Below are 12484 nucleotides of genomic sequence, written 5' to 3' on the forward strand. Positions count from 1 at the left end.
CCATATCTTTCTAGACTATCTTTCTAGAGTCTAGAACCATGCAATTGCGGATTTCAAATATCATTTTCTTCTACCTTCCTTTAAAGGTTTTCCTCATTTCCCCACACCTAACTTCTACTAAAACCAACCTCCTTTATTACTCTTCTTTCTCTTCTCCTCTCCCACACCTCATACTCTGCCAAATGAGTAATTTAATTTTTCTTCTGGACCCAGAAAAAATACCTTTACTATTCCACCCTTTATATTCTTTCAGCTGCCTTAAAAATTAGTAAATTCACCTTCCTGAGCATTGAAAATTAATAAATACCCTGCTGAATGTATACAACATGAGAAAATCTGAGTCCATTTTGATGAATATTAGAAATATGAAATTAATAACAACATCAACGGCATTAACTCTAACGCTACAGAATTTAATTCAATTTGCCCTTGACTTGGAGGGATTATTATGATAATCCCCCTGATATTATGCTACTACTTACAAATCAGTATTTTCCCATAGTCTGACTTTACTTAGTAGTTAATTTCCTCAATGTTTAAAATGTTTTCATGATTTGCATATTATTCCAGCACATAGGAAGCAGTTGATAATATTTGTTATTTAATTTGAATTTCTGATTACCATAACTATTTCTATTCCAATACGCCATATGCTCTTCCTATTCATACTCATTAGCAAAGCTGAATCATGAACCATTCCAGCATGACAAATCAATCATATATAAAGCATCATTTAAACTGGATAATATAAACATTTCATTTTGGGTAAAACAAACATTTACTTTTTTTTTCTCTGAGCTTTCAATTTACACAACTATAAAACTGAAAATTTGCCTGAATTTCTAAAAATTTGCCACTAAAAATGGAAAGTTAAATTAACATGGTTCTTTTAGTTAGTTCCAAATCTAGATATCTCTATGGGTTTTACTCAGGTGAAATATAGACCAGTGATTTCCAAAAGCTAGCCCATTAGCTACATTAAAATCAGCTGAGAATGGTTTATTTTTAATATAATGCAGATTCCCAGGCTCACCCACCCAACAGTGCTGACTCAGCTATATCTAGGGTGAGGTCAAGACATCCTTATCATTTTCACTCTAAGAGCTTAATCAATGTTTATCAACTGACTCAGAAATACCTGTTCAATCATATCCAATTCAGTCTTATTCTGTATGTGACTAAGAAAATATCTCTATGGTAGTTTTATACTTTTAAGAAACAAGGTTGTAAAGAAATATTTCATCTATGTAATTTCTTAGTGCTACCCTTAAAGCCTTAAGAGCTTTCAAACTTACTAAAGTGGTGCCATACAGACTGAGTCAAATCTGCAGGGAATAATTCCAACCATGTGCAAAGGGTTGAGAAGGAGAGAGAATGGAGTGGGTGCTTGCCGCCTGCAAGCCTTATAGTTGCCCAGCTTCAAGACCAAAGAAAGAGCCTGGAGATAGTACCAGAGACTTCAGTGGTTTATTGGACAGGGGGAAGCTTACATAAAGTGTCCTGGAGTGACACCCCACTGTGTGTGGCAGATGAGACATGGCAGCAGTCTTCACTACTCAGGGGAGAAGGAAGCTACCATCTATAGGGGGAATTGACATCAGGTGGGCTCATCAGTACCGGGGAATAGCTAAGCCTTATAATTAACAGGATTGGATAGTCATGTGAGTGAAGCAGGGGCTGGTCAAGCAGGGGATGTACAGAGAGCAAGAAAAGAGCCATCTTGTGTGGCCTGACCATACAGTGGCAAAGCAGGAGTAGATGCTTCTGCAATGCAGCCATATGATCAGTACATTTGAGCACTGGGACTGAACTGATAGGGATCTGAGTTAGAATGTTCTACTGTGTTCTGAAGGGCTTTGGTATTACGTCATCTGAGTCAAAGCTAAGATTATATAACTCTTTACACTGGCATGAGATACTAAGACTAACTCTTGCCAAGAACTGGGGAGTGTTCCTTAGTGACATGCTTAGAATATTCAACAAAATAGCCCATATTTTTATCTCAGGAATTTGGGTTATCTGTATGGATCACAGAAAATTGAGCCATAAAGGTGGATTTTATTATTGTGCTTCCAGAGTTGTTGCTAAATGATTCAATTGAATCTTTAAAGGCATATCTGCAGTCTTAGTCATTTATTCAACAAGAATTTACTAAGTCTCTACTTTTGGACAGAAACTATGCTAAAAATGGAAGAAATTATTATAAGCATTTCGGATAAGCTCTTTGATAGCTAATCAGTCACAGAAGGAACACAAATAATAATGCATAAATAATTATAATAAATCAAGTGACTAAGTACAAAGCAACTGACTGAGAGCTGGGGAGGGTACTGAGCAAGGCGATGGGGAGAGAGGGGAGAGAAGTTAATGAGTTGAAATTTTAGTGACTTGATACACACACTGGGAGATACCCAATACATACTTTAAAATGAAGGTCTGGAACAGGGGACACATATTTAGGGAGTTGAGGCTATAGCAACAAATAAGACTTCACACGGAAAATAAATTGAATATAAAGAGAAAAGAGAAGTGAGAAAAAAGAAAAAGAGTGAAAACTCTATGGAATCTCTTCCATTGAAGGCACAGGTGAAACAAGAAGAGGTAGTGAAAGAACCTGGGATGAGTAGGTGCAGGAGGGGAGGGTCAGCAGGAGGAGAACCAGGAAAGAAGACAGCTTACAGGGAAAAGGAAGGAGAGGGTTTCAAGAAGGAAGGACTGATCAATACTGCACATTTCCAAAGGTCAAATAATTTAAGAGCAGAAAGGTATACTGTAAGTTCTGAGAACTAAGAAGAGTTTGGAGACCTTAAAAGGTGGAGTCGGTGGGGATAGAAGGAAGCTCCAGTGATTCAGGAGTGAGCTTGAGGTAGGGAAACAGAGACAGGAAGTAAGGGCAACTACTTCAGGCTGTTTTACCATAAAGAGAAAGACAGAAATGGAATTGTGAGTGAGGGGCAGACAAGGTGGAGAGAGTGGGTTCTCTTTTTATTCTTCCTTTTGTTTTGGAATGGGATAGAGATGGTAGCCATCATTCACCTTATCAAAGGAATTGTTGAACAGAGATTCCCAGAAACGGCACAGTGGGGAGACTAAATTCAAATAAAGCTTTGGGAGAGGAAGCAGCAGACAGAATAGAGATCACGGAGTCAGAGAGACCTGGTTTCAAATCCTGACTGGCTCTTTTACTATCTGTATGACTGAGCAAATTATTCAAGCTTTGCAAGAGTTGCTCTATATCCTCAGACAAGAATCTTCCTCTTGACAAGCTTGTGTGGAAGGATAAAAGAATTAAAGTACATAGAGTGCCTAGCGTAGTACCAACAACTTACAGATGTTTCCCTCCCTTTTCCTTTGTCCTATGCAAAAATCAAAAAGGATTTATGTGATCATTCATTGACTAACCTTGAAATAAATATGTATATGGCAATTGAAATTTAAATAAGTACCTACCCCAAACCAATAAATTTATTCAAACCAATAATTTTAGATTTGAAAACATAATAATGGAAGACATCAATGTTACATTTATGGAAAACATACACAAAATAAACATAACAGGTATCTGTAAATATGATGAACAAATGAAATAAGGCAACCATAACTTCTACATGGCATGTTAGTTAGTACGCAGAGAAAGCCAGTAAAAAACACTTTGTTAATGCTTATCCTGGCCAAGGAAGCAGACTGCTGACAGCCACAAATCATATCCAATAGAGAAGAGGTTATTCATTAGGCCCTATTTTACCTGGGATGAAATATTCCTTACTGATATATCCCAGTCTCTGCTTGACAGATTATTGTCCAACAAGTGGTGCTGTAGAGGTAGTCCTGCACAGACTATGGATTCGATTATATGATCTGTAAAGAAATCTCTAAGCCTAAGGCTCTACAACATGGAAGGCTTTGGGGTCTGATTTTATACCTCAGTCAGTCTCCCTTACCCAAAAAGGAAGGATGCTGACAGACATCTTGTGACAATTGAGAATGTTCTCTTTGTCAAAAAATCACCTGTTGAAATGATTATTCAGATTCCCTGCCAGATTATGCAGGCCAAGACAAGAGGGTCTCAGTCAGGTTACATGTGAGTGGTGATTGCAGTGAGCATGTTCTCATCAAACAAATCATTCCCACTTATAAAGCTGTGTAGTATTATTCCAGGTTGTTAGCCTTCTAGTATCTAATCAATCAATCATTTCTGAATCCAGATATAGGTTGAGAAAGCAACCTTCTATTTAGTGGCATTTGAGGGATACTCTCCTGGATCTTCCAATGAAAACATTGTTCCTGGATGCCTAAATGTTGAAACTGACATGTACCCTTAACCTCGGACTTTCATCCCTTTTCTGTGAAAACATCTTGGAGATGAGTTTGTCAGATTATCTTATACTTCAAAAGGCTGAAAAGAAAGGAGAAAACACAGTAAAGTTAGGTAAGAGAGGAAAGTGTGAATGTGTGTCAAGGAAAGAGCTGGACAAAACACAGAATGAGCTGAACAGAACAATTACACGCCATCAGGAGTGAGCTTAAGGAAAAACAAGACTAAAATACTCAGATCAGATTGAAATTAGCCAAGCTGTTGTGATAAGTAGTGGTAGAGAAAATCTGAAAACCCACACATGATTTTTATTTGGCTTTGAAATATGTATTATGATACTTTTGTAGCAGAAATATCTTCCAAATTATGTTATAGGTTAATATTGAAGAGGTTTTTTATCCACCAAACATATAACAGCCAGATAGTTGAGGGAAAATAGCTAGAAGTATGCCAGACAACAGTGGAAATTTTAGCAAGGATTCGAAATATCTCAGGGATAATGTATGACACAAATATTGCATACTCAAGCTACAGTTAAGTGGACTGTATTTGTGTGGCTTGTATTTGCATGTGAGCAGGATGACTGCATCATTTTTGTAATAGATGCTTGTAATATTTTTTGTATGTGTTTTTGTACTCTCTCCTTCCATTAATCTAAAAATGTTTTAAAGGAAGAGACCATGTCCAGTATTTTCTTTCTATGTCCTTTAAATACCTAGTGTAAATATTATTATATTATGGGTGCCCCAAAATGTTAATCTAACTATTTATGGGCTGCTTACATTCATATTTTTCTTAGAGACACCAGTTTGTTTGTTTGTTTTAAACTGAAGTATAGTTGATTTACAATGCTGTGAGACACCAGTTTTTTAATTGATGTATAAGTATTTAGGTAAGGGAGAGAATGACATTAATTTGCTTAACAAATATTATGTAAAAATCGAGAGATATTGAGGAAAATAAGACATGATCTCTGTCCTTGAGATCATCACCTAGGAGAAGAAACACAGATGGACTCAGATATGGGTGCCAAAGTGCTAGAAGTGCTAAGATGGAAGTCAGTACAGGTACTTCCAGGACACAGGAAAATTTCCAAGTCTGACAAATTAACACCTCTTTTTGTCAGTTATATGCATCATATTAGTTGGGCACAGAAAGGAAGACTTTTTTTAAGGTAAATGAAAGCCATTTTCCAACTTTTATAGTTAATGCACATCACATTAAAAGACAACAACCATATAAGTTTTGGGAAGATTTAGAAATATAGATAGATAGAGTTGAAAGAGACCAAAAAAAAAGGATTCCTACATATACAATCAGTTCCCACTTTTACATTATTAAATAAGAGATGATTGTATGTGGCATCTAAGTCAAAATAAGTTTTGATTTAGTTATACACCATCTGTACTATTTACAATTTTTATTATGGCAACATGTTTTAAGAAGACATTTAATATTAAAAGAAACATCATATCCTACTTAATTTTTTTTTCCTACAAAAAAGTCCAAACACTGAAAGAAAGGACAGAGGAAAAGTGGCTAAATAAAATTTTTTAATGAATAGAATTAAGCTAAAAACTCCCTACCATTTCCTTAAAATGTCTTACGATGTTGGAACAAATTGGACAAGTTAAATGTATTGCTCATTTGTAAGCAGCTTTTGGCAGGAGAGAGCACTTTGCAGTAAAGAAAAAGCTCTCTGCAGGAGGCCCCTTTTGTCTTGTCACTTTAGCAAGGCTATATTGTAACTTACCTTAAACCAGGCACCTCCATGCTCTACTCATCTCCAGTGAAGCACACTTTTAAATCTTTTGATAACACAATACCTTGCCTAACCTGTTGGTTCTTTTCTTAGATCAAAGAAGTAGAAGTGAAGAATAAGTAATTAACAGATGACCAGATCACTTCCCTAGCTTCTCCTTCAATAATGTCACGAACAAACTGTGTGAACAGATAGCATCGAAAGAAAGATCACAAGAAGTTGACAAGCCTGAGTGCAGTGGGAGATGGCTACAAGTTTGATCCCCATCTCAATGATTAACTGAAATTACTTCCCTTTTTTCCTTGAAAAACTTTCTTAGCTGAGCAGAATCTGGGGAGTTGGTTTTGGGAGACATGAGTCCACCTTCTTCCAAGACTGTCAGCTTTTCTGGTTAAAGCAACTTTCCCTTCTACCAGTATTTCCCTCTTGAGTGTTGGCTTTTGAGCAGCAAGCAGCTGAACCTGAGTTAGGTAACACATACATACACATAATTTATTCGTGGTGTAGTGACTCAGATGTGGTGTTTGGCTAGTAAATTTAACTTCTGCATTTCTGTTCACTGTCTGGAAACATTATTTTTCTGCCATACTGACTAAGTCAGTCTTGGAAAGAAAGAGATGAACATATTGGGAAGAAAACAAAAATAAAAGGTTTCTGCTACATAGAACAAAGAACTTTTTATTAGAACAGTGTTATAGATAGGTGGCCATGTATGGAGAAAAGTATATGCTAAAACAGTAGTTAAGACAAGGGATTTCATTAATTTTACTATTTATGCACTTCTGAAGATGACAGCAGATTGGTAAGAAATACTGCATGCAGGTTTTTGCAAAACTGGATCAGAAGTCAAACCAATAAAAAATATATATGCTTCAAATTTGCCTGCACCACGTGACAATCACATAATGTCCATAAAATATTCTAATAAATAGAATCTTTTTTCTTCTCTTCAAATTTCCAGGCCAATACCAAAAATATGTTCTAGATCTGGGGTTTCAGGACTGTCTCTGGTTTGTTGGGATAGAGAAAAATTTCCTCTGTCCTTCTAGGTTTTTCTAGATGGCTTAAGAATTAAATTGACATGAGACAGATTAACAGGAGAAAATAAAACAAAAGTTTAATAACATGCATACATGGGAGAGATAGATCCAGGAGAACTGAGTAACTTGCCAAAATGGCTAAAGCCCTCACCTTAAATACCATCTCCAGCGGAAGAAAAAAGAGGATTTTGAGAGTGGAAGAGTCAGTTATAGGAGGGTATCAGGAAAATCACAGTAAACAAAGGTGGTTGTGATGCAAATTTAAGTTATTCCCTTCTCCACGGATAAGAGGTTCTAGAGATTTAGTCATCTTCCTCTCCCAGGTACAGAGAGGTAGACGTCCTTACAAATGGAGATTTCCCTTACAAATGAAAATGTTTCTTACAAAAGGGTAAATCCTACTTGGTTTTCAGAGCCCTTCCATGTTTTCTGCTTCTCAGAAAATATCCAGCTTAAAACAACTAAAATGCCAGAGACCTATTTTAGGGTGACAAATTCTGCTCTGCTGAAGGTTCTTTTAGAGGAGACTAACCATCTGGATTTACTCCAGTCTGAATATCCCACCAGCCACCCCCAGTCATCTTGAATGGCACTGAGTCTCCAAAGAAACTCCTTAAACTCTCACTCTTCACAATTCAGAGCTAAATCAGATTTATCTTTGAAGTAAAGAACACAGGTTCTAAAAACAATCTCCCCTAGTTCAAATCTTGGCTCCACACAAATATGGTTTAGGGCAAGTTCTTTAAGTTTTCTGTGTGCAAGTTCACTCATATACAAAATAAAAATTACAACAGTACTGTAGGGGGGCAGAATTTTTCATCCTAAAATATGTCTTTTTGGTATATTAATTATTGCAAACTGGTTATTTTCTAAGAAACAGCAGACATGGGAAAAACTCTGAAAACCAAGTAAGAGTTACACTTTTGTAAGAAACATTTACATTTGTAAGGATGTCTCCCTGGATGTACCAAGAAGAGGATGGCCAAACCTCTAGGAACTCTTATCAATGGAGAAGGCAATGACTTAAATATGCATAACAACCATACTCTTGTTTACTGTGATTTTCCTGGTAGCCTCCTATAACTGACTCTCCCCACCCTCAATATCCTCTTTTGTCTTCAGCTGGGGATGGTATTTAAGTTGAGGGCTTCAGCCGTTTTGGGGAGTTACTCAGTTCTCCTGGGTCTCTCCCGTGTATATGTGTTATTAAACTTTTGTTTGATTTTCTCCTGTTAATCTATCTCATGACTATTCCTTATACCATCCAGAAGAACCTAGAAGCATAGAGAAAAATTTCTGCCTCTCCAACAGTACCCACTTCATAGTGATGTTAAAAAAAGAAACAATGAACCCAAAATGGAGTCACTTGTGCTAAAACCAGGACTTACTACCTAACTTAACAGCATTTACAACGTCCCCCAGGAATATTATCCTAATCAGTCAATGTGGAATTTTTGGTTAGCACCAATGAGGTAATCCTTTACATCCCCCAAAGAAAGGTGAGATAATCTGCCACATAGTCCCCTTTCATACCCTATAGGTAGGTTACCTAAGCATGAAATAATTTTTTTTAAATGACTTTCTTGCTTGCCTTTAAAAATTTCTCCCTTTCTCATTTTGGATCTCTCCTCTATTTGCTAGAAAGGATACTATCCAATTCACGAATCATTCTGTTACTGAACAGAGCCTGGGTCTGCTCACCCGATGCATAGCAAAGCCTATCTACTCACTCTGGACTGTGGTGAAGGAAAGTACAGCATTGTTACTGAACTCAGCTTCAGCTGGTCACTGCTCGAAAGCCAATACTTGAGGTGTTGATTGGAAAGGAAAGGCTGCTTTATTCAGGAGGCTAGCAACCTGGGGAGAAGGTGGACTTGTGTCCAAGAACCAACTCTGAAGATTCTGCTGGACCATGAAAGTTTTTAAAGGGAGAAAGGGGAAGCTAATTACAGTTAATTGGTTGGAGTGGGGATCAGAGTCTTATTTTCCACTGTGTGCAGACTTTCTTCTGATTGGTTGGTGGTGAGGTAACAGGGCGGTGTTCCAGGACTCTTTTGCTCAGCCTGAGGTTACCATGGTCCACCTAGGTGGGAGCCTTAGTTCCCTCAGAAAAATTCAAAGGTATTGTTATGTATATTCCTTGAGGAGGAACCAGGACCCTGCTTTATCACTGCACTATTGTTTCATGATTGCTCCTCCTTTGTTTCGGCATTCCCTCACTTTTCTGATTAGTATTTTTTGAATCTGCCCTTTGGAACTCAGGGAAGGTCTAGGATGATGAAGTCTTTTTCCTACAAACAAGAAATGGGGGACACAGAAAGGGTTTGTACCTGGGAGGGCCCCACAAGGTCCTGTTTATATTCAGCATATAATGCAGGGTGCCAAACGAGAAGACTAAGCAGCTCATGCTCAAAAGTCCCGATTCTCTGTTGGTTTCAGGCAAGTGTTTTCACAGACAGTGTTAGGGGAGAGGGTTGTTGCATGCATGATCAGCTTGTGGACAATTTTCTGATTGGCAGCGTGGTGTTTCAGGAATCTCAATTGTCAATATTCTGACTCCAACCAGTCAATGTCTACATGTTTGGGGTCAGTAGTTTTTGCCTGGTGATGGAACTTAGCAGGACCTTGCAGGGTACTACCAGGTACAAAAGCCTTGCTGGGTCTTCTGTTCCTTGATTGTAGGAGAAAGGCTTCAGCCTCCTAGTCTTCCTTGAGTTCCAAAGGGTGGACTCAGGCAGTTACTAATTATGTTACCGAGTCCAAGCTCGCTCTGCTCACCACACGACAGGCCAATAAGTTGGAGACACGGTGTTGAGGCAAGTAATATGACTTTATTCAGAAAGCTGGCAGACCAAGAAGATGGCAGACTAATGTCTCCAAAAACCCTCTTATAGGGGTTTGGATGCCAGTTTCTTTTATAGAACAGAGAGGGGGAGGAGATAAGGAAGTAAAGTACAAGGCCATAAGTTTTGCAAATGTCCCCTGAAATGGCCACCGTCAGGGAGGGGATGTGTTAATTTTGCCTTTCTGGCAGCCATCCACAGGTGGTCAGGGTCAGGATGCTTCCATGAACAAAGGCACTTTGGTTTCACATTCAGGCAGAGGGGCAGGTTTCCCTGAGGCAGGCCATTATGTATGGACAGTATCCTTTTAGTGAACAAAAGCAGCAGAAAGCAAAGGTTAAAGTAAAAGAAACAGATCCAACAGATTTGGCTCTTCCCTGTTACAATTCCCCACTGTCAATGTCCATTCCACAATCTTGTGGAAAAAGGGGTGATGACCATTTTAACTGCTTTGTCAGATGGATCTTTCTGGGAGTGTCCGCCATCAGTGTCAGTCTTCCAAATGTTGTTATTTTTGTTCCTCTCTGGAAAGTGTCTCCTTTATACCTGTAGACTTTAAAAATATTCACAACCTAAAAATTGAGAGTTATGATTTATTCGGTGGGAATTTTGAGGGCTTCAAGCCTGGGAGGCAGCATCTCAAGTTAAGGAATTTAGCGTTCTATATAAGGGAAGATGCAAGAGTCTGGGCTCACTGAAATCTTTCCTTTAATATACACCTCAGCTATCTGGGGCCTATATCCCATATTTTCATATCCTGAGATTTCTCAGGGCTTACCATAAGGAGTGACTGTAGTCTGATGGCTGCTAGATGGCAGGTATTCTTCTCCTTCCCGAGTTTCCTCAGGGTTCACCACCTCACGTTTGAGGGCTGCAATTGCTGATGCCTGATATGGCAGGAAATATTCCATTTCCCAGATCCTCTCCTCTTGGTCAGGAATTTGACCAATATTTGGGAGACATTTCATGATCAAATTTTGTCCCATGGCTCTGGGAGGCTCATCCCAGATCAGGCTAAAATTCTTGATATGCCACTCTGTGGGACTCGAGGGACATTGTTCCAGCTAATGATTAAGAACTCTCCAGACAATAGGGGCTTCTTAGACAATGGGTGAATTTCCAGGATGTCCGGCCCCCTTCCGAGAAGGAGGGAGATAACAAAATGTAAAAAAGGTGTCTGTCAAAGACCAATCAGGCAGCTGGGGACAAGTTCCCTCTCTGGTCCGAGCCTAAGCCGGGACCAATCAGCAGGAGAACACAACCAAATCTATAATTTACATACGGGGAAGTGGGAACCTATAAAACTGACATATTCGCGCCCGAAAGGGTTCCTTCTTCGACCTCCTGCGTGAGGACCAAGGAACCCTGGTGCACCGGCCTTCAATAAACCTCTTGCGTTTTGCATCGACTTCCGACTCTTGTTGTTTCCTGGGCGAGTCGAAACTCCTAGGAGACCGCGCAGGTCTAACAACTCCAGATGCTAATTTTTGGAGTAAGCCCTACTTATAGTTAAAGATTCTCTGGATCCTCTATCTAATTATGATCCAGGAGACATTTCCCCTTGTTGCTTCTTCCTATACCTAGAATCACAATATTACAATTATTTTATGTTATAAATGTGATCTATTTTCTCAAGATGTTTAGTCATAGAAGTTTTGTTGGAGGCCTGGTTACACATTGGGTATTGTAAGGGACAACAATATTACAAAATAGGATATAAGTAATGTAGCTGGTAACATTGACAAAGATATAGCGCAGCAGGGAGACACAAAGCACAAGCAATTTGGAAACAAAGAACAAATTAAAACAATGATTAGTATAACTAGTTATAATCCAGTTGCAATAATGATTGAACAAAGGTACCATAATTGATTTAATGAGCCATCTGCAGTCTCACTGTACTAGCCATGAATACTTAGACATGCATGGCTTAATCTCTGAGACAAGCATATGCTATTGGCAGGATCAACCAGGAAGAGAGAAGAAGATAAATGTTTTAATTCTGTTTACAAAGGTATAATTTACCAAATTACTGTAAGTTGTAATTAGTTTAATGGGATAGTTTTCCTCACTCCTGGAAAACACAGATTTAAACCAGTACTTTTTCAGATAGAAACCATAAAAATTATATAACCATATTCACCAGTTCACTCAGTCTAACTTTCTCTTTGTTAATAACTTTATGAAGCTGACAGGTTTTCCCATTAGAATTTTTCAATTTCTTACCCAGTTCAGCATTATGGTCTGAAAGCCAGAATCTTGTTTCTCCAAAGGTCTTTTCTATAAATCTTCTTGAAGAGGAAGCATTTTTGCAAAGGCATCAGAGTGAAGCCGTAACTGTCTATAATGATGAAAGACTTAAGAAGGCACGTTTAAATCTGATTACAATGCAATTGACAAAGTAACTCGGTTACCTGCTGTGACATGCAACACTTTCAGATAATAACTAGAATTATGACTGATAACATTTTACCAGGACATATCAAATTTTAGGAACTCCATATAATCTCTAGAATACCTGTAT

At 38.3% G+C, this 12484-nt stretch overlaps 1 long non-coding RNA gene across 1 annotated transcript; it reads right to left on the reverse strand.

Moving 5' to 3' along the window:
* Positions 1-9950: 9950 nt before the first annotated feature.
* On the reverse strand, positions 9951-12226 carry LOC138414057 (uncharacterized). The gene is made up of 3 exons (XR_011246445.1): positions 12187-12226; positions 10739-10847; positions 9951-10513 (listed from the first exon to the last, which is right to left on the reverse strand). It is a non-coding gene; the product is annotated as an uncharacterized lncRNA (long non-coding RNA).
* Positions 12227-12484: the final 258 nt, after the last annotated feature.

Source organism: Delphinus delphis, chromosome 1 (assembly GCF_949987515.2).
Source record: "Delphinus delphis chromosome 1, mDelDel1.2, whole genome shotgun sequence".
NCBI lineage: Eukaryota > Metazoa > Chordata > Mammalia > Artiodactyla > Delphinidae > Delphinus > Delphinus delphis.